Source organism: Cyprinus carpio, chromosome A25, assembly GCF_018340385.1.
Source record: "Cyprinus carpio isolate SPL01 chromosome A25, ASM1834038v1, whole genome shotgun sequence".
In the NCBI taxonomy this organism is placed as follows: domain Eukaryota; kingdom Metazoa; phylum Chordata; class Actinopteri; order Cypriniformes; family Cyprinidae; genus Cyprinus; species Cyprinus carpio.
In genome coordinates this window covers 3,859,444-3,878,475 of record NC_056596.1, presented here as the reverse complement: position 1 = coordinate 3,878,475, position 19,032 = coordinate 3,859,444, and the positions used below count along the sequence as shown (strand labels likewise).

Genomic DNA, 19,032 nt, shown 5'->3' with positions numbered 1-19,032 from the left:
TCTTTTCCTTCTGTCACCCTCACAGAGCACCTCTCACCTTTACTTTCGGATTGTGGCTTTAACTCACGGCTTCACTGGGCACAAACGACACCAGATTCTCTCTCTTCTGCAACTTTAACGCACACCAGGGACCAAATCACCGACAGGGAAACAGTTTTTTTTTTTTTTTTCGGTTTCTGGCACAAAGAAGCGTTAAAGTTACACATGAGTCTGAAGTCAGATTCAGAGGACGCACACCAGTGTTTCATAGAGGGAGGAGGTAAGAGAAAAATAAACTCTTTGGTAAACATAAAGTTCATTGGTGAGTCTCGCCGGCGGATGACTCTGCCGGCGGAACTGAAACTGTCTGATAAACTGTTTCTGGCGTTTGACTTGACGTTTAAAAGGCTCGTTTCGGGAATGGGCGTTTGAGGGAAAAGCGTTTGCTGTGGAAAAGCTTGAGAGGAATGGGGAGTCTGTTGATGATTAATCTTAAAGTTGGCATTGAAAATATGAGAATCACCTGATGCGACACCACAGCTCTCGTGTGACTGTGTGGATAAAGTTTAAAGGCAGATTAACAAGCAAAATATTTCAGTGGGTGCTCTTCTGAAGTTTTTCTGTGTGTTCATTTTGCACCTAGTTTTCTCCCGATCGTTCCTCTCCACGCTCCTGCCCGTTTCGTTTTAAAGACGTCCGCGCAAACAGGACCGTAGCCTACTTGAACATTGGGTCTGCAGAGATATAACTTTCAGTAATGCCAAAAGATTATTTTTTTTTTTTTATTTTTTTTTTTTTTTTACTCTAAAATAAAATTAAAACTAATTTTTATTATTACTTTTAGTGCTTTTATTTTAGGGTTGTTTTTATTTATTTAATGTGGGTCAAAAGTATTGTCGGTATTTTGGGGTTTAGTGGGTGTTTATTTTTATTTTTTTAACTAAAAATTCCCCAAAACATATTAAATTTACGGGTGGATGCATGTCCTTTTTTCAGAACTGTAACCTTCTGTCCCTTTTTCAGTATTTGTTTCCCAGTTTTGATGTCATCTCTGATTTCTAACGGAGGTGTTATTTTAAATTAGAGAATTTATTTTTAATTTAAGACCCAAAAAGTCCTGCTACCAGGGTTGATTTTAATTTTGGTTTTAAATAGAATTCTATTTCAATTGAGTTTTATTTAATAATACTAATAATAATATAATCATAAATAATAATATGAAATAATCATAATAATAATTTATTATTTATGGCCTATTTATTTTGTTGTATTAAATTTAGCCTTTTCATTTAAAATGAGTTGATATATTTCAGCAGGTTGCTGTAAAATTGAGTGAAGCAGTCTATAATGGAGATCTTATTCTAGGCCTATATAAAGTCTTATTGTTTAGTGTCATTCTAGTTCTATGCTCTGGAGTGTAGATGTCCACCTCTGACCTCTTGGTAGAGGCATTTCCTGCTGCTTAGTGTATTATTTTACTGGCTTAAGACCTTACAAGGCAATTTGCAAAACACTCCCTGTCAGAAACACATCAGTCTTGAGCAGTTTTTTGTTTAAAGTGAGAAGTTGGTGAGGATCTTTGTGTAAATGGTGTAGTTTGAGTTGGACTCTGGTTGAGTGTTTGGGGGTGGGAGTTGTGTCCTGTAATTGTTGCCGGGCACAGCACTGGGTCAGAGCGTTTGGGTTGTGTATGTTCAGATTGTTCATTGTTTTCAACCTGCAATAATTAGGAACAGGGGGTTTCCTCCCTCTGTGCCTCGGACTAGTGGGTCGCTCACAAACCCCATACATGCCCTTTGTTTCTGTCCTGCAAAACCTGCATCCCATTTTTCTGACCGGCAGACAGAATCAACTGGTTATTTTTTAGGTTATTAAGTTGGCACGTTTGTCCATTATTTGTGCTTGTGGAGTGCGTTTATTCCTTTTTGATTAAATTCCTGTTTATTTACCCTCTCAGCTGCTGGCAGCACTTGAGCACTGCACTCATGTTTCGTGTTTCAGGAACATTGAGGATAATCTGAAAGTTTCTGCTGGGGGCTTTTAAACAGACATGAGTCTGAACCCTGCGACTGCTCTCCCCTGCAGCTGCTGCGCCGTTTCCAGTGGCTGATGTATTGGTGGAAATGGTGTAGAAATCTAAGTGATGGACCTTTTGTCCCGCTTCACATCCTGATTTGCTCTTTTAGCACAATGACCTCACACACTGTTTTTAGGATTTTACCATATATTTTATATACCATGTCATTCAATCACTACCGTATCTATGTACCTACCACAGCATTATGATACTTAAAGAATACCATGGTGCTCCACAGCTGCAGTACATGTCCATGACAACCCGACCCAGAAAAAAAAATAATAATTTTTGTTAGTGCAGAATTAAATTAGGGGCCCTGCTTCACAAATATTGTCTGGGTCAATATCAAATAGATAACTACATTAATAAAAAAAAAATATTTTGCTAATGGACTTTTTTTTTTTTTTTTTTTTTTTTTTTTTTTTGCGTTGTGATTTTTTTTTTTTTTTTTTTTTTTGCGTTGTTGAATAATCTCTACAGGGAAAAATACTGTTTAATTAACAGTCTGTAATTGAGAATGATTGAAATTAAATGGAGGGCTATTAAATATTATTGCTGCTACTGCTTTTTTTTTTTTTTTTATTTTTGGTACTCTGCTAGACAAAGTGTTTCGTTTCATTGACAATCTGCTGATATATAACAGAGTGTTATAAAGGAGAACATGTCATAGAAAAATTTTATAATTTTAAAATACACTAACTCTAAGGGAGAAATTGCTGTAATTCACTGAGATTGTTTTGAAAATAAAATAAGTTACAGAACGAAAGAACTCTCCAAACAATGAGAAAATTTTTATGATTTTGTTTAATTTAATGCAAAAAAAGATGGACTTTTAAAAACAATTTTAAAAAATTGTTTCATTTTGCTGGACATTGTTTATTTTTTTTTTTTTTTTTTTTTTTTTTTTTTTTTTTTTTTTTTTTGTGAGATTCACCAAAAAGTCTTTTGGATTTCGGTTGTTCACCTCTGAAGTGTTCTTTCTCTCCTTCTCTCCCTCTCCTCTTTTCCGTAAAGGTCATGGCACGCTGTGTCCTTCCTCAAGCTTTCTCTCTTCTCCCCACTAGATCTGTGTAGAGTTGCTACATCTGTTTTAAAATGCTCGCTGCATTTTTGAGTAACTTTAGAATCTGTAATACTTGGTCTTAATTTGTTGGATAAAATGTGGAATTGAGGTCGAGTGCCAGTTCTTTTTGCTGTTTGTACTTGAATGATTTTTTTCTTTATTTGATCGCAGTTTGCTTTCTCTCTCTGTTCACTGTAATATCATTTGATCCATCCTGTTAATTTGTCGAGTTAAATTAGACTTTCTACCTCCCACTCACATTGGAGCAATAATGCTGTCCGCGTCCTGCAGAAGTTTCTGCATCCATGCTTAGGGTCACACACACCTGATCACCACGCACACACTTCTGCTCACTAAACTAACCACAATCTCATGATTTTTGATTCTGAACACATTCAGTCTCCAATAGCAATTCTGCAGACAAACGGACGGAGATTCTGACACAATAGGAAGGGACAGAGACAAAGGTAGTTCTAAATGATTCCTGTTTTTCTCCTTTTCAGGTGCCATTTTTATAAGACCATACATGGCACCCATAGGTCAGAGGTCACTACCATTTTTGGCATCTGTCAGTCGTTTGTGTGCTGATGTCATTTTAGGCTTTTCCCTGTTCTAGGTACGAACACTATTTGTCAGCGGGCTGCCTGTTTGACCATCCAAACCACGTGAGCTTTACCTGCTGTTCAGACCCTTCAAGGTAAGAGACACTGGCCGAAAGAAAAAAAATCTGGGAGTTTTGTTAGTCCACCTGTGTAATGGATGTGCTGATTTAGATTAAGAAAATTGATTGGAGTTCAATTTTTCTTCAGATTATTTTTTAATTTGTCCCCTTTTTATTAAACAGGGATATGAAGGATCTCTCATAAAACTTACCTCAAAACAGGTAAAGTTGAAACTTATTTACCTTCAGTTTTTTTTTATTATTATTATTATTATTATTATTATTATTATTATTATTATTATTATTATTATTATTATTATTTCTCTTGATTTAAAGGCCAAACAAATGGATTAATCTAACAATTGTAATCTCCAATTTAATCTTCACAAACTTTACCTGGGAATTTGATAAACCCCGAGCGCTAAGAAATTTGTATTTTACGGATATTCCTAGGTGTTTGTTTGTAGGTTTGTTTTTTGCCTAAAATGTACTGTATATAAGAGACAGTTGAGATTTTATGACAAGTAACATGCATGTAACAACATCTTAAACATATCTATATGTGTATTTGTATGAGATATAAAATATATAGTTTTAACTCATTTCTTTATATATAGGTTCAGGCTTTTTTTTGTCATTACATATGATATATGCATACTTTTTTAGTTGTTGATTTGTTTTTTTTTTGGGAAATCTAAATTTTGTCTCTACGTCCGGTTTGTCTGTCTGATGTGTTTCTTTCCATTCTCCTAAGCCTGTGGGGTTTTGTCACGTTTGACAGCCGGTCTGGGCTGAAACAGCCAAGAATGCGTAGTGAATGTAAGTAGCCGCTGGTCCGTTAGTAAGCTGTAAGTGATGGCAGCTTTTTAATTATGTTATAAGGGACGGTCTGTGCTTTATGTCCTCCCAAACTTCGCTCTTAAGTCTGGACTCAGATTGTTGCTCTTGTCTCTCTACGGGGGGGGGGGGGAGTTTCTTTCCTTTTTCGTCCCTAAGAAAAGTTCCATGACGTCATGCGTTTTCAGTGGGATGTAGGATACTTTTGGAAATCAGTGCACTTGTGCTGCGCATGCTGTTTCTGTTTATGGACCTGCTGATTGATTTGTGCCATTGTATGAAGGAATAATTACTCAACACCCGATCTCATCTATTCTCAGGGGATTCGCTTTGACCCAGAGAGCCCTCAAACTCTGCGTCTGGAGTTTGCTAAAGCCAACACAAAGATGGCAAAGAGTAAACTGATGGCCACGCCAAACCCTTCCAACCTGCACCCAGCTCTAGGTGCGCACTTCATCGCTCGAGACCCATGTGAGTAAAACCCTGGACTTATGCCCCGCCCACACGCAAAACATGAGTTCATTTGGGATAAGCCGCTAGTAAAAGTCCTTATGTGTTTTAGTGTGGCATTTACACACTAAAAACAAAAAAATATGCATTTTGGTCGTTCATTTACACGACAACTGCTGTTTTGGGGAAATGCAAACATTTGAAAACTGTTTTTTTTTTTAAGACTTTGTCTCCTTGTAAACTTCAAAAACGTGAATTTGTGAAAACTGTGGCATGTGTATTACATGTTCATTCTGTAAGTATGTGCGCAGAAGCATAGTGTTTCTTTATAAATCACCAACTGCTGGCCTGGCATGTGTAATACAGCATTTTTAGTAGTTTTCGTCGTATGAACACCCTCAGATGTCATTTTTGAATGCTTTTATTATCCCATTGGGGGTATTATTCCCATTGTTTGAATATAGGTTTTGTTAATCTGGGATATTTGGTGGCAGTAAGATGTGGGTGTATGTGCATATGTATTTTATTTATGTTTTTTTTGTTTCTATTGTGTTCACTTGTTTGATCAAATTTTGAAAAAACAGAAATTGTGGAATATTATTCCAGTTTCACATTTTTCTGTTTGAAAATGTGATTTCATCCTGTGATGCAAAGCTGAATTTTTAGCAGTCGTTACTCCATTCTTCAGTATCACAGCGCTTCATATTTTTGTGGAAATATTCGAAGAATATTTAAAAAATTTAATTGCGAAATGGAAAGTCTTTTTTAACATTTTAAATGTTTAACTTGCACTTTTGATCATTTACTGCATCCCTTGCTGAATAAAGTTATTCTTCTTTACTTAATGACAAAAACATATTTGGATGCGGTTTCCTTCTGGCTTGCTTAGTTGGCAGTTAAAATGCACTTAATATTCAGTAATTATCAATTTGATGACACTGACCCCCAGATGAGAACAAAACTTAAACGAGTGTCATTCAGTTTATTTTGTAGCTTTTTATAGCTGAATCAAATTTGTTCATATTTGATGAATTTTGCAACATCAATACTGTTATTGAACCGTTGAACTGAACCTAATAGTGACCGTTTCCATCTGTATAGCTGAATTTAACTTGTTTCGTAATTGATAAACTACACTTAATCTGATCCAACACTGAACTGACTTGAGCTGAATAATGACACTTGTCTCTTTCTGCTTTATAGCAAAATTTGGATTTGTCATATTTGAATGTTTGTATAATTGAGTGTTACTTTCCTGTTTATTGCTGTGAAGCTGCTTTGAAACTATTTCTGTTGTATAAAGCGCTACAAAATTATCAACTTAAGTGGACTTAATTACACCACTGTAAGTTATGATTCGGTTTCCTAGTGTTTGGTTCCGTATGTGACTTTCAATTGTGATTCTGTAGATGACCTGACGGGGGCAGCACTGATCCCAGCGTCTCCTGATTGCGTGGGCTCCGTATTCCTCTCTACACCCACTGAACTGACCCCAGGCCTGCCTCAACGCCCCGCCTTCACCTACCCTGTCGCTGCTGCGCCGCCGCCGCCGCCGCCCTGCACGCCCAGGTGAGGGACCAACCGGTGTGTCCCCTCTTTTCCTTCTCTCCATCACTGTGTGTCTCTCTGCTTTTGGCTGTTTTTATGTCTGTGATGGTGCCAAAGCATTTGAATGTTACTCTGTACTTCCATTAGTTTGTGTAGGAAGTATGTACTGTGGCTTGCGAATTTGTAATGTTTCATATTCTAAAATTGGTGTCCCAAGCCCAAGTTTTAATGATTTACTAATTCTTAAGCGTACACTATTTTCAATTTGAGTTTTAAGCTTGAATTTGTAACATCCTCTTTTTGGCTTTGTATATCTTCATTTTAATATGATCTTTTTTTTGCATGATTTAATTTGGTATACTTTTTTTTTTTTTTTTTTTTTTGCATGAAAAAAAAAAAAAAAAAAAAAAAAAATGTAATCTTATAAAAGATTCAAAACCAAAAAATATTTAAATATACAAAGGCAAAATGAAAAAACAAAAGATTCAAAATAAAAAAAAAAATAAATGCACACAAAAAAAAATACATCAAAAATGAAAAAATACACATTTAAATGTGTATTTAGATTTAAAAAAAAAATGATTTGTATTTTAGATTGTTTAATTGAATCTCTTGAGTTTTTCATTTTTTTTAAATATGATAGTTGCTTTGAATTTAAGCTTTGTCAATGTACTGCACAATTCTACAATAACGTTAGCCTTCGATCTGATTCAGTGGCTTGTAGTCTGCTTACCTTTCCCCTAATGCACCTGACTCACGCTCTGGTGGAAACTGACCCTTGGTCAACATGATGCAGCTAAACCTGAGGTGTCAGGGGTCCGCTCTGATATGACAGGTCTGATTACACCAGAATCCCTTCCAGAACAGCATTCTGTGACCTGCTACTTGTTGCTAAGAGATCACATCAGAGAAAAGCTGGTTTTAATTGCTATCTCAGAGGTTGGATTATGACTGAGTCGCTTGAGTGAATCATTGAGTTAGGCCAAAAAAACTGTGCCTTTGAGCCCCTTTATGATCCATTAAAAGCGAGCACATGTTAAAATTCTCCTCCACCACAAACAATTTGCAACGTCCACCCACAGTTTATTGTCCGTCTTGCTTTGTTCACTTCAGGTTTAATGAAATGGTGATTGGTTTTGAAGACTCTGTGCTGACTGATCAAGTTTATTGATTGGGATGGGGACTAAACATTGTGTGGTTGTCATGGAAACCCAGTGAGACGCGTCAAAGGTCATGGGATGAAGAGGTTTTACTTCAGTCTCTTGTCGAGCCGGACTGTATGTTCACAGGTTTCCTTCCAAGCCGTAAAGAGCAAACGGGGAGGCCGCAAATGTACATGTGAGATATTTTTTTATTAGGTCAGGGTTTAAGACAATTTTATCCCAACAAAACAAATTTTCCAATCGTGTTGGAATAGACTTGCTAAGTGTATGTATTCTCAAGAGGGTTGTTGTAAAAGGTGGGATCTTTAGGAATCCTGTGGTATTGAGCGAGAGCGAATGTGCTAATGGATCCACAGGAAAGAGGCGCTAACACCTTCTCTGCTCTGCGAATGTCACTCTGAGGGCCTTCAGAGAGATCAACGGTCACCTTTGTCATTTTTACATTTTTTTTTTTTTTTTTTTTTTTTTTTTTTTTAAGTTCACACAATGATTATTATTTTTGTGTGCTTGAACAAACAAATAGTTTTTAATGGTTGGTGGTGTATATAACTATTAAGTAATTTTCTAATTATAAAGAAACAACAATTGTGCAAAAATGTGTATAAACATTATGAATGACATTTGACAATATACACATATGCAATTTTAGAAGGAATGTGTATCTACGAAGTAAATTAACCGAACAATTTTTTTTTTTTTTTTTTTTGAGGTGGTTGTTACTGGTGGGTCATACACAATCAAAAATAGTTTATGGATTTATATGGTAAGATAATAAAGATACAATTTGTGCAGAACACTAACTCAAATTGTGCAAAAAAAATTTCCTCTTGTTACTGGATCAATAGTTGTTAAAATATTAGACATTCAAAAAAAAAGTTTACAATCTCTCCAAAAGAGCCATATAGCCATTTCTGCGTTGATTTAGCTCAAGGAAAATAGAAGTGGAATTCCTTTGGCAGGTTTGCATTTATCAGGGATACATGCAAACTGCTGGAAGAACCGAGCACAAGGATTGGCTTTCTCATTACTCCACCCTCTCCAGACCTTCCCCACACACACACACACCTGCAGATGCAGATTACAGCTGCGGCGAGTGTGACGGCCTGCGCTCTCAGTGTCTGTGTGCCGCTGCTCAGCTGTGCCTTCAAACAACCCGACGTCTCGTAAAGACGTGGGGAAGCTCAGAGTAATAGTTGGCAAAGGGACCGTGCCAGGGACGTGAAACGGACGTGCCAGGCCTGATTGTCGTTCTCTTGCCCTTGGCTGGGGAAGTGGGTGTTTTGGGCAGGACGGGAAAGGAGTTAATGTCATCTTGCTGAAAGATGTTTATAGATGCACTGATAAGAGTTTCCAGTTCAGTCGGGGAATTCATGCTTACGTCTGGTCATTAGCACAGCTTAAACTGCTGGACTATGAAGCATGTAGTAGAATTTTTTTTTTTTTTTTTTTTTTTTTCTTTCCTGGTTCATTTGTTGTTTGTCTGTTGCCCTCTACAGTTTTAAAGATTTTTACCACCATCTGAAAGGTTTCAAAGTGGTTCTTAAATGGCTCTTTGCAGCAACTTTGGTTCAGCAAAGAAGGTTTTGTTTTTTTTTGCTATAGTTATTTTTGGAGATTTAAGGGTTGTTCGGAATGTTAAGTCATGCATGCATATATTCTAAAAATGTATAATGCGATGATTTAAATGATATATAATTAGGTTTTTATCAATTCAAATGTAGTAATAATAATAATAATAATAATAATAATAATAATAATAATTAATAATAATAATATAATAATAATAATAAATATATTAAAAAAAAATTTATTTTTTAACTTAGAATCAGTTTTAAGTGTATATTTAGTGCCAAATACAATGTCGTAATGCATTGTTTTATAAAGATTTTTTTATTTTATGTTATTTACATTTCAATTTTATTTTAATAAAAACAGTCTATTTCTTTAAAATTGCTCTTTAATAAAAGTGGTACTTTTAAGAAATGTACTTTTAGAAATGTAATGTTTTTATTCTAGAATAAAATTGTTTTAGATTTTTACGATAAGGGGAAAAAAAACATGTATGATGCAAAATTAAAATGTAGTAATACGTGTGTATATATAAATTTATATGACAAACTATAAGGTAGTTTAATTAGTAAAACTTTTAAATGTAATTTTTTCCTTTATATAAAACGCAATGCAAATAAATAGTAATAAGTGTTTTACTAAAATGTTGTTAAATTACTGTAATTAAAATGATTATGTGTTGTAGTCCATTACATGTTGGTCGAGGGAGAAGCTTATTTGATAATATCAAACGTCTGATTGAAATTTTTCTTGTCTCATACTAGATGCGCTGGTACCCTTCTCCCTCTGAAAGTTCTCAACGCGGGATGGATACAGTCACGCCAGTTTCTCTGTTAATAATCAGTGAGTATCCGCTCTCTTCACTTCTTGCATATGATCACTAGTCTCTGATATCGCAGATGACTGTAAGCTGATGGGGCTGTTTCTCGTCTTCCAGCGATGCTGTTCCGTACCAGATGTTTTGGTTTTTGTTTTCTGGCCTACCCTCCCTTTTAAAAGAAGGCCACCACTGGGCGCGGTGGCATTTAATTTAATCAGGTTTATTTTAAAGGACAATCTAAACATGAAGGATTGTTTTTCCTGGAGGAAGCTTCTACAAAGCATCTCTGAGATGCTGATGGTCTCTGACCCAAACCGCCACGGTACTGTCTCCATTTCAAAAGCCACGCTTGACGAGCCAATCGCACAGGCGTTCAACATGTGTAGCTGCTCTGGTAGATGTATGTTTTTGAGGTCGTCATTCTGCATGCGATAAGGCATGAGTTTTAGAATCCAGACCTTTTCTTTTCCATCCCAGCTAACCCTGAATTTTTTTTTTTAGCCTCTTGTTCTTGCAGTTTCTTTTTTTTCATTGTGCGAAAGATGGAGACCTGAAATTAGAATTTTTTTTTTTTTTTTTGCAAACCAGTCTCTGTGTACCTTTTTTTGGTTTTCTGTTTTTAAGAACTGATGACATATGCACTGGGTATTTGTTTGTTTGTGATCTTGATGTGAACCAAGCAGATTCGAGTTCTTGCCTCCTCCAGACCTTCGATGCATTTTCCTCTGCCCTGAAAATCACCAAGCCTCCGCTATCTGTGTCTGCTTGTGAGAATATTTGGACAAAAAAAAAAAAGAAATGTACTGTAGTATTTTTGTACATTTGTGTAATGAATATTTATGCATTTGTTTTGTGCAATTAAATAAGTATATATGTATAAGTAGTTTAGTGTTCCCTTGTGTTATTTTTGTTTTAGTTGGTTGTTAATTCAGTCTATAACCTGTTTGAAGTAAATAAGTGCAATCTTGATATATATATATTTTTTTTTTTTTATTTTATTTTTTTTTTTTTTTACCGGTTACATACTGAAGTTTCCAGACTGTGGCAGTTTACTGTAAGTTTAAACACTGACTGCTAACATCGAGATTGCGTGTCCTATACGTATATAAAAAAAGTAAATGCTGATTTTCTTTTTCAGAATGTGAAACTGGAAGAATAAAGGGAATCTGAGGATCTTGAGTGTCAGAGTGGTTTCTTCTAATTCACCTTTCAGTTAAAGGAACCTTAGTTCACTCTATCGATATTTGCTGACTTCTGAATTCAAAATACTGCTGAAACTGATATTGAAAAAATACTCCCCCCTAAGGTCATCAAAAAGGTGAATGATTTTTCAAGGGAAGAGAATTGGGTAAATGTAGCATTCCTTCACCTGCTCACCAGTGGATCCTCTGCAGTGAATGGGTGCCGTCAGAATGAGTCCAAACAGCTGATTAAAAATCACAATAATCCACACCACTCCAGTCCAACAGTTAATGTCTTAAAGTGAAATGCTGTGTTTGTAATAAGTTCTCTCTGCAAAATATTGCTTTCTTTTGTTAAAAGTTCTCTGAATCAGGAGAGACATGCACAAATCAAGCAATGTTTACAAGCGCAAATAATAAGTCAGAGCTGTTATAAGCAAATATATGGGTGGATTTTGATGTGAGAGGACAAAAGAGGATGGACTTTTTCATGGAAGGAAGCAATGTGGATATGCTCCTTTAATAACATTTCCTTGTATGGGTTTTTATATCATTTCTATATCCCCTCATATTACTGCTGCAGATATCATGAGGTTTATTTTAGAGGGAATATCTGCTCTCTCCTTTTCATGTTTTTTCCTTTTAAGGCATTCATTTTCTCAGGCAGCTGTTACCAGCTGAAGAACAGAACTGCAGAACTGGCCTGTGAGGGACTGTTTATTTGAACAGTGCTATTGTTTTCAAACTACGTCTGAAAGTCAAATGAAAGAATATCGGTGGGTAATTCAATTTATTTGAATGGTGCTCTCAGAATACATTGTTCCAGTCAGCTTTCCCAAAAATAGTACCTTGCTAACTCCCAGGTGAGCAAGCAGAGGAAAACCCCACTGGATGTTTAAGTAGACAAAGAAACCTTACAAAGGAATCAGACTCCACAAGGGAAAACCTCCTCCTCATCTGGCACATATTTAAAGCTCCCAAAAAGTCAGAACTTGACTTTTGTGGCTTACAGTCCATGTTTCTTTTTGTGTTTGTGTACTTTTTGTGTAAGATTTTAAAACATTCTTATTCAGCAAGGACTCATTAAGACATTAAAAATGTTACAAAAGAGTTCTATTTCAAATAAATGCTGTTGTTTTGAACTTTATATTAAAAAAATCTATCCGTTTCCACAAAAAGATATTTCGCAGCACAACTGTTTGAGAATGTTTCTCAAGTAACAAAATCAGCATATTAGAATGATTTCTGGAGGTACCGTGTGGACACTGAAGACTGGGGGAATGATGCTGAAAATTTAAAACATTTTTAAATATATTTAAATAGAAAACTGCTTTTTGAAAGTTTGGTTTCCAACCGTAATTCAACACCTGAAGCAGCTTTCCTACGCATACCATAACACTTCCAGGTGTCTTGCTGAGGCAACATTAAAACTAGCTTATGTAAGTGTTGCGAAATAAGGCAGATAAACACTTATTTCTGACTTTAAAGAACAGCATAAACAACTTTTGGCCTGAGAACTGAAAACCGAAACACCCAAAGGACAGACTCTGCCCAATGACATTTCTTTCTTATTGGTCTGTTGCTATGACCTTGATTGAGAGAATGATGTCATTTGCCTATTTTTCAGTCTTTGGCTCTTCATTATATGCTATAATCTATGCAATAAATACAGGCGGTGTGTCAAACTCAGTGTAGAGCAGGAGCGCTGCCGCCATCTGGTGGTTAGAAAACAAACCTGACCAAATTAAATTATACTTCTAGTAATATTAATACACTTTAGTATTTTATAAAATGTTGCTTATTGATTATTGTTTCTATATTGTGAGTATGTGTGTTTGTTCGGGTACATTGTACAGAATAAATTAAAATAAAATAAAATAAAATAAAATAAAATAAAATAGAAATATCTGGTGGTTATAAAGCAAACCTGAACAATAAATTAATAACATAAATTACTTAATTAATTAATAGACTTTAGTATTTTATATAATGCTGTTTATTGTTTCTGTATTGTGCGTGTGTGTTTTGGGCACATTGTACAGTACAATGAAACGCAATTATTTTAAAATATTCTGTTTATGTCCTATTTTGGAATACTTCATACTAAATTTTGCACATCAACTCAAAGTGAATCATCGTATTTTATTTACAGTTCAAAGTGATTTCTCAAGAAATCTTTCTCACTAAAAATTAGATGCTTAATTAAATTATTTTTCGTTATTTTAATGGATATCCCACAACAGTACAGATAAAATCTAATATATATATATATATAAGCGTTTTACATCATGTGATTTTGGATACTTCACGCGGAAATGAGGACAAAAAATAAAACACAATTAAATGCAGCGCACATTTATATTTTAATTACATGTAGTTCGAAGTGTGATTCCTAAAGAAATCACTAAATCAGATGCTAAATTAAATTATTTTATTGGTATTTCATTTCATTCCATACGTCACTACAGTATTGAGGAATTAAATTAAATTAAATTAAATTACATTTGAACAGATATGAACAGGGATAAAGGTAGAGGTGCTCACGCACGCATGCGCGCTCCTCCGGCTCTGTCTGCTTCAGCACCGCGTAACAGGTCACGTGACTCAGTCTCCGCTCTCCGCCGCTCCGCATCATCATCATCATCAGCAGCAGCAGCAGCAGGGATGTCCGCGAGCTCCGCGTTCAGCGATGATAAAGGAGGCTCGGCCAGCGAGCCCGAGTACGGTCACGATCCGGCCAGCGGGGGCATCTTCTCCTCCGACTACAGAGGTGAGACTGTGCGCTCGGTGACCCTCGTAACCCGGGGGCGGCCCACCGGAGCGTTTACCGTACAGAAAATCTCAGACGGGGCGAGGTGCGCATGTGCGGATGAACGAATGAATTCCGTGGAAAAACAAAGACATGATAAACACTGAGATGAAGTGGCGTGAATGGAGTGTGTCCGTGTGTGTTATTCGCGTGTGTGTGTTTCAGCACCGGCCGGTGGACAGCGCTCAGGTCCCTTATGACGACTTCTGTGCTGTTTTTCACCTCAGTTTGACTGTTTTGTTTCAGGTGTATTTGGTGAAATTTTGGTTTATGTAGTTAATATTTGTATGGCAGTGATTTGTCGTTGGTTTTACAGTGTAAATATAGCCCTGTAATCTGTATCTCTCGCTATCCTGTAGTCTTAGCGTCGCTAGCATCATGCTGACTAGCACAGCTACCGTCGTCTCTGTTGAGTATAACTCTAGGTCAGCATCTCAACAAACACACAATGATGCTTATTTTTGGGGGGAACGACAGTGAATGATTTTTTTTTTCTTCTTACTAAAAATAACCTTCCCATACAGTTTCAGACTTTATATATGTGCGTGAGCACCTCTACCTTTATCCCTGTTCATATCTGTTCAAATGTAATTTAATTTAATTCAATTTAATTTAATAGATATATATATATAACCTTAAGATAACTTATATACAGAACGTTTTCAAAGATGCTATTTTTACGTTTTATTTTATTATCAGTCGGTAACCTTCCCAGAACCCTCTGGGAAACAAAAAACTGTTAAATGGGATAAGCTGGGAGTTGTTTTTGTCCATGTTTCACATAGTTATGCTTTAGTCTGGGTTTTTAATTCACACTGTTTATCTTTAGCACCACAACCGATATATATAGCAATATTTAAAACTGCAACATCAACAAAACTAAAACTAAAAGAAATGACACAAGCTCATAAAATTATTCAAACAAACTAAAATAAAAAAATGTAAAATGTAAAGAATTAAAGCTTATTCAACATATTACTAAAAAAAATATATATATATAATACTATTTATATATATATACTGTGTATATATATATAATATATATATATATATATATATATATTATATATATATATATATATATATACAATAAATCCCCAAATCAGATAATGCAGAGTTTATTTTTGTACACGTTTTTTCACTCTTTAACTTTGGCATCACAGCTGGAAGCACAAAATGATACAAATGCTGAAAAATATTTCAGTTTAGCAATCAAACTAAATGAAAATATTTAGTAATAATAATAATAAATAATAATGACTAAAACACATAACAAAAATTACTAAAATTACTAAAAAATAAAATTAAATTGGAACCTCTAAATATAAAAAATAAAACTAATAATTTAAAATTAAAAAATACTATAGTAGTAAATAATACTAAAATACATAATTAGTAAATTAATAGTAGTGATAGTTTTTCCCCCCTTCTTTTTCTGGGAACCAAAACTTTAAATGGTGCTTACACAGGGTTAAATGTGACCTTAACCCAGGATTGAAGCTGACATCTACATCTTCATCTTCCTCTTCCTCTTCCTCTTCCTCCACCTCTATTCTACCTCTGTCTCTTGTAAAGATGTGACGATTCTGAAGATTAGATCTTTAACTGAGATTGATAATCAATGTTGGCAGACTCTCTCTCTGTCTGTGTCTATATTTAGAGGCAGGTGCTTCAGTCTGATGTGTGGGAGAATATCAAGGCTCTGGTCTGTTTTCTGCTGAGGTCATGTGACGTGCTCAGCCTGTAGCTGATGTTTGCTAATATTATTTACTTGAAATGTAGTAATTTTATTGTTTATGCTGTTGTGTTTTTTGATGCTTGTTGAATCCAGTGTTGTTATAGGTAACTAAGACTGAGATTAAAATTTATAAATAATTGTTTTTTGGTATTGAAATAAAGCTGTTTTTTGAAAAACTTGAAATATGTAAACACATAAAAAATGCTGCCTAGGCAACTAACTGAAATAAAATGAAGTACTAAAAGTACTAAAACTAAAAATGTAAAAAGTACTGCAAATCAAAAAAAATAAATGAATGATCAATTAATTAAATCTAAATGAAAACCGACAAAAGCAAATCACAAAAATATTAATAAATAAATGCTATAATAGTATATAAATAATACTGAAATAGAACTGCTTGGATAAATCTGGCCTTTCACCTGGGCATCATTCAGTTCACGCCTTTTCTCTCTCTCAGGACAGTAGAGGGAGCCAGACGCACATTGTATTTACCTCCTTGCTTTTTGGTCAGGGTGTCATTTGAATATGGACATGATTCCCACACCCCATGTCACAAACCTGACTTTAATGCTGCTTTACTTCTCGAACGATGCTCACTAGTCTTGATATACCATGTGAACTGATATACAATGAGCTTCTATGGGTGGATGGTTGTTTGTTGTACAGGTACTACAGTACTGTTCAGAAGTTTTGAGCTTTCTAATGCTCACCAAGGCTGCAATTTTTTTGGTTTGTTTTACAGTAAAAAGAGTAATATTGTGAAATGTTAATGCAATTTAAAATAGCTGTTTTATATTTTAATATATTTTAAAATATCATTTATTCCTGTGATGCGCAGCTGAATTTTCAGCATCATTACTCCAGTCTTCAGTGTCACATGATCCTTCAGAAATCATTCTAATATGCTGATTAGCTACTCAGGAAACATTTTTGATTATTATCAATGTATATAACAGTTGTGTTGCTTCATATTTTTTGAGGAAACAGTGATAATTTTTTTCAGGATAAAAAAATAAATAAAAATGAAAAATAACACAGAGCCCAAGCTTTATTTAGTTTTTAGTTTATTCATCAGTCCACGCTATTATATATCTATATATATATAAAAAAAATGTTTATCAGAATAACTTCTGAAGTAACTTTCCTGTTCTTTTGAAAAATAATATCCAATAATAATAACCAATAATATAATAGGCTAACATATTGTTACACTTCCTTTCCTCAATTATTTTCCCACGTAATATTCTCTTTCTCTTATAAATATGTCATGGGTATGAACATGAGATGCACTGTGAAAGCGTTTCATGGCTGTTGTTATTGTGAATGAGGCATAAATGTGACAGAGGCTGACATAAATATTTTTTCTCTCTTTGCATAATCATCACTTTCAAATTTCTGCTCTGCTGTCACAGAGCTCTGACACTGTTGCACTGCAGGATGTGTGTGTGTGTGTGTGTGTGTGTAATGGCAGTTCCACTGGTTCCATGGTAAACATGAAGACGAGTGATTCTCACATGCTGTTGCCTTGGCAACCCACCCCTCTGATCTGCTACTGTACAGCTCTCCATCTCTCCATCTCTGAGAATCACCCTCAAGTATTCATGAGATTGCTGGAGATCAGTCAGACAGACTCTGTATGTGAGTTCAGAGAGATTTGGGAGTTTCTGACGCAGGAGAATGTCTCTTTAGAGGTCAGTGGCTTTTAGCACTGCAGTGTGAATTCTGCATCTGTCTGTGAATTCGGCTGTTCCCTTCTCCATGTTATTCTGGGCTCAGAAACGCCACGTTACATGCTGACAATAAGAATGGGACTCATTCAAATGAATCAAAATGTAGAGAACAAGATGACAGTAAATCATTGTGATCAAACTGTGTCAAACATAAAGTATCAGACTGATTAAAGTGTAACCAGACTGTATCTGACAAAATAACAATAAACTGAGTCATAATGATTCAAATGAAACAAACTATCTCAGACGGAATAAAATTGAATCATTTTAACTAGACTTAATTTGACTGGAATGGAACTGAATCAGAAGGATTCAAATGAATCAAACTGTACTGGAAAGAATGAACGATTTTTAGTGATTCAGTTAAATAAAAATGCCATACAGAATGAAACTGAAGCATTTTAATCAAACTGAATTGAACAGGATGAAACTCAATCAAACTAAATCAGACTGATTCAAACTGTGTCGGACAGAATGACAGTGAATCAAACTAAATAGTACTTATTCAAATGAATCAAACTGTATAGAATTAAACAGATTTTTAAAGTGAATTGGACAGAAAACAAATGAATTGAGATAAATTAGATTGAACTGGACAGAATGAATTTTTTTATCAAACTGTATGGGACAGAATGAAAGTGAATCGAATCGAAGCAGATTGATTCAAATTTATTCAAACTGGATCAGACAGAATGATAGTAAATGGAACTGAATCACACTGATTTAAATGAATTGAACTGTATCGACAGAATCCTTTTAATCAAACTGAATTGACAGACTGAAACTTACTGAATTGAACTGTAGCAGTCAGAATGGAAGTGAATAAAATCAGTGAATCAGTCTGATTTAATTTATAATTTAGATTCAGTTGCATTTTACTCAGTTTCACTCAGTTTTAAAACCAATTTGAGCTAGACAAACACTATGTTTTGCATGCAACTGATGAAAAAAAAACCTGTTATTTCACATTTTAAAGCCAATTTTGTGTAAGAAATATTTTCAAATGAATCAAATAATGAGTCAAGAAACAGAAACCGAATGTGCGCACACTCAATACAACAAGAATGACTTTACATATGAATATCTGGGCTGTGTTTTTTTAATTTTTATTTATTATTCAAAGCAAATATTAATACAGTGCTTGACGACATCCCAACATAGGGGTTTTCCTGTGAAAAACCTTTTTTCCGAGCAGCGTTTCTAGCTGAGTCATATCAGAGAGAGGGAGAGGCAATCAACCGTTGCAGAAAATACAAAGGAAAAGAGGACGAGGGACAGAAAAATGTGCCAGAGAGCTGGTAAAGAGCGATGGTGTGAATGAAAGGAGAGGGAGCGACTGAGTGTGTGTTTCATGAGGGGTGGGGTCTGGTGCTGGTGGGCGGGGTATAGCTCTGCTCAGCGATC

The 19,032-nt window shown here is 35.1% G+C and overlaps 1 pseudogene; it reads left to right on the top strand.

Annotated features, from left to right (window-relative positions):
* Positions 1-204: 204 nt before the first annotated feature.
* LOC122135669 lies at positions 205-10,231 on the top strand (annotated as a pseudogene).
* The last annotated feature ends 8,801 nt before the right edge of the window (positions 10,232-19,032 follow it).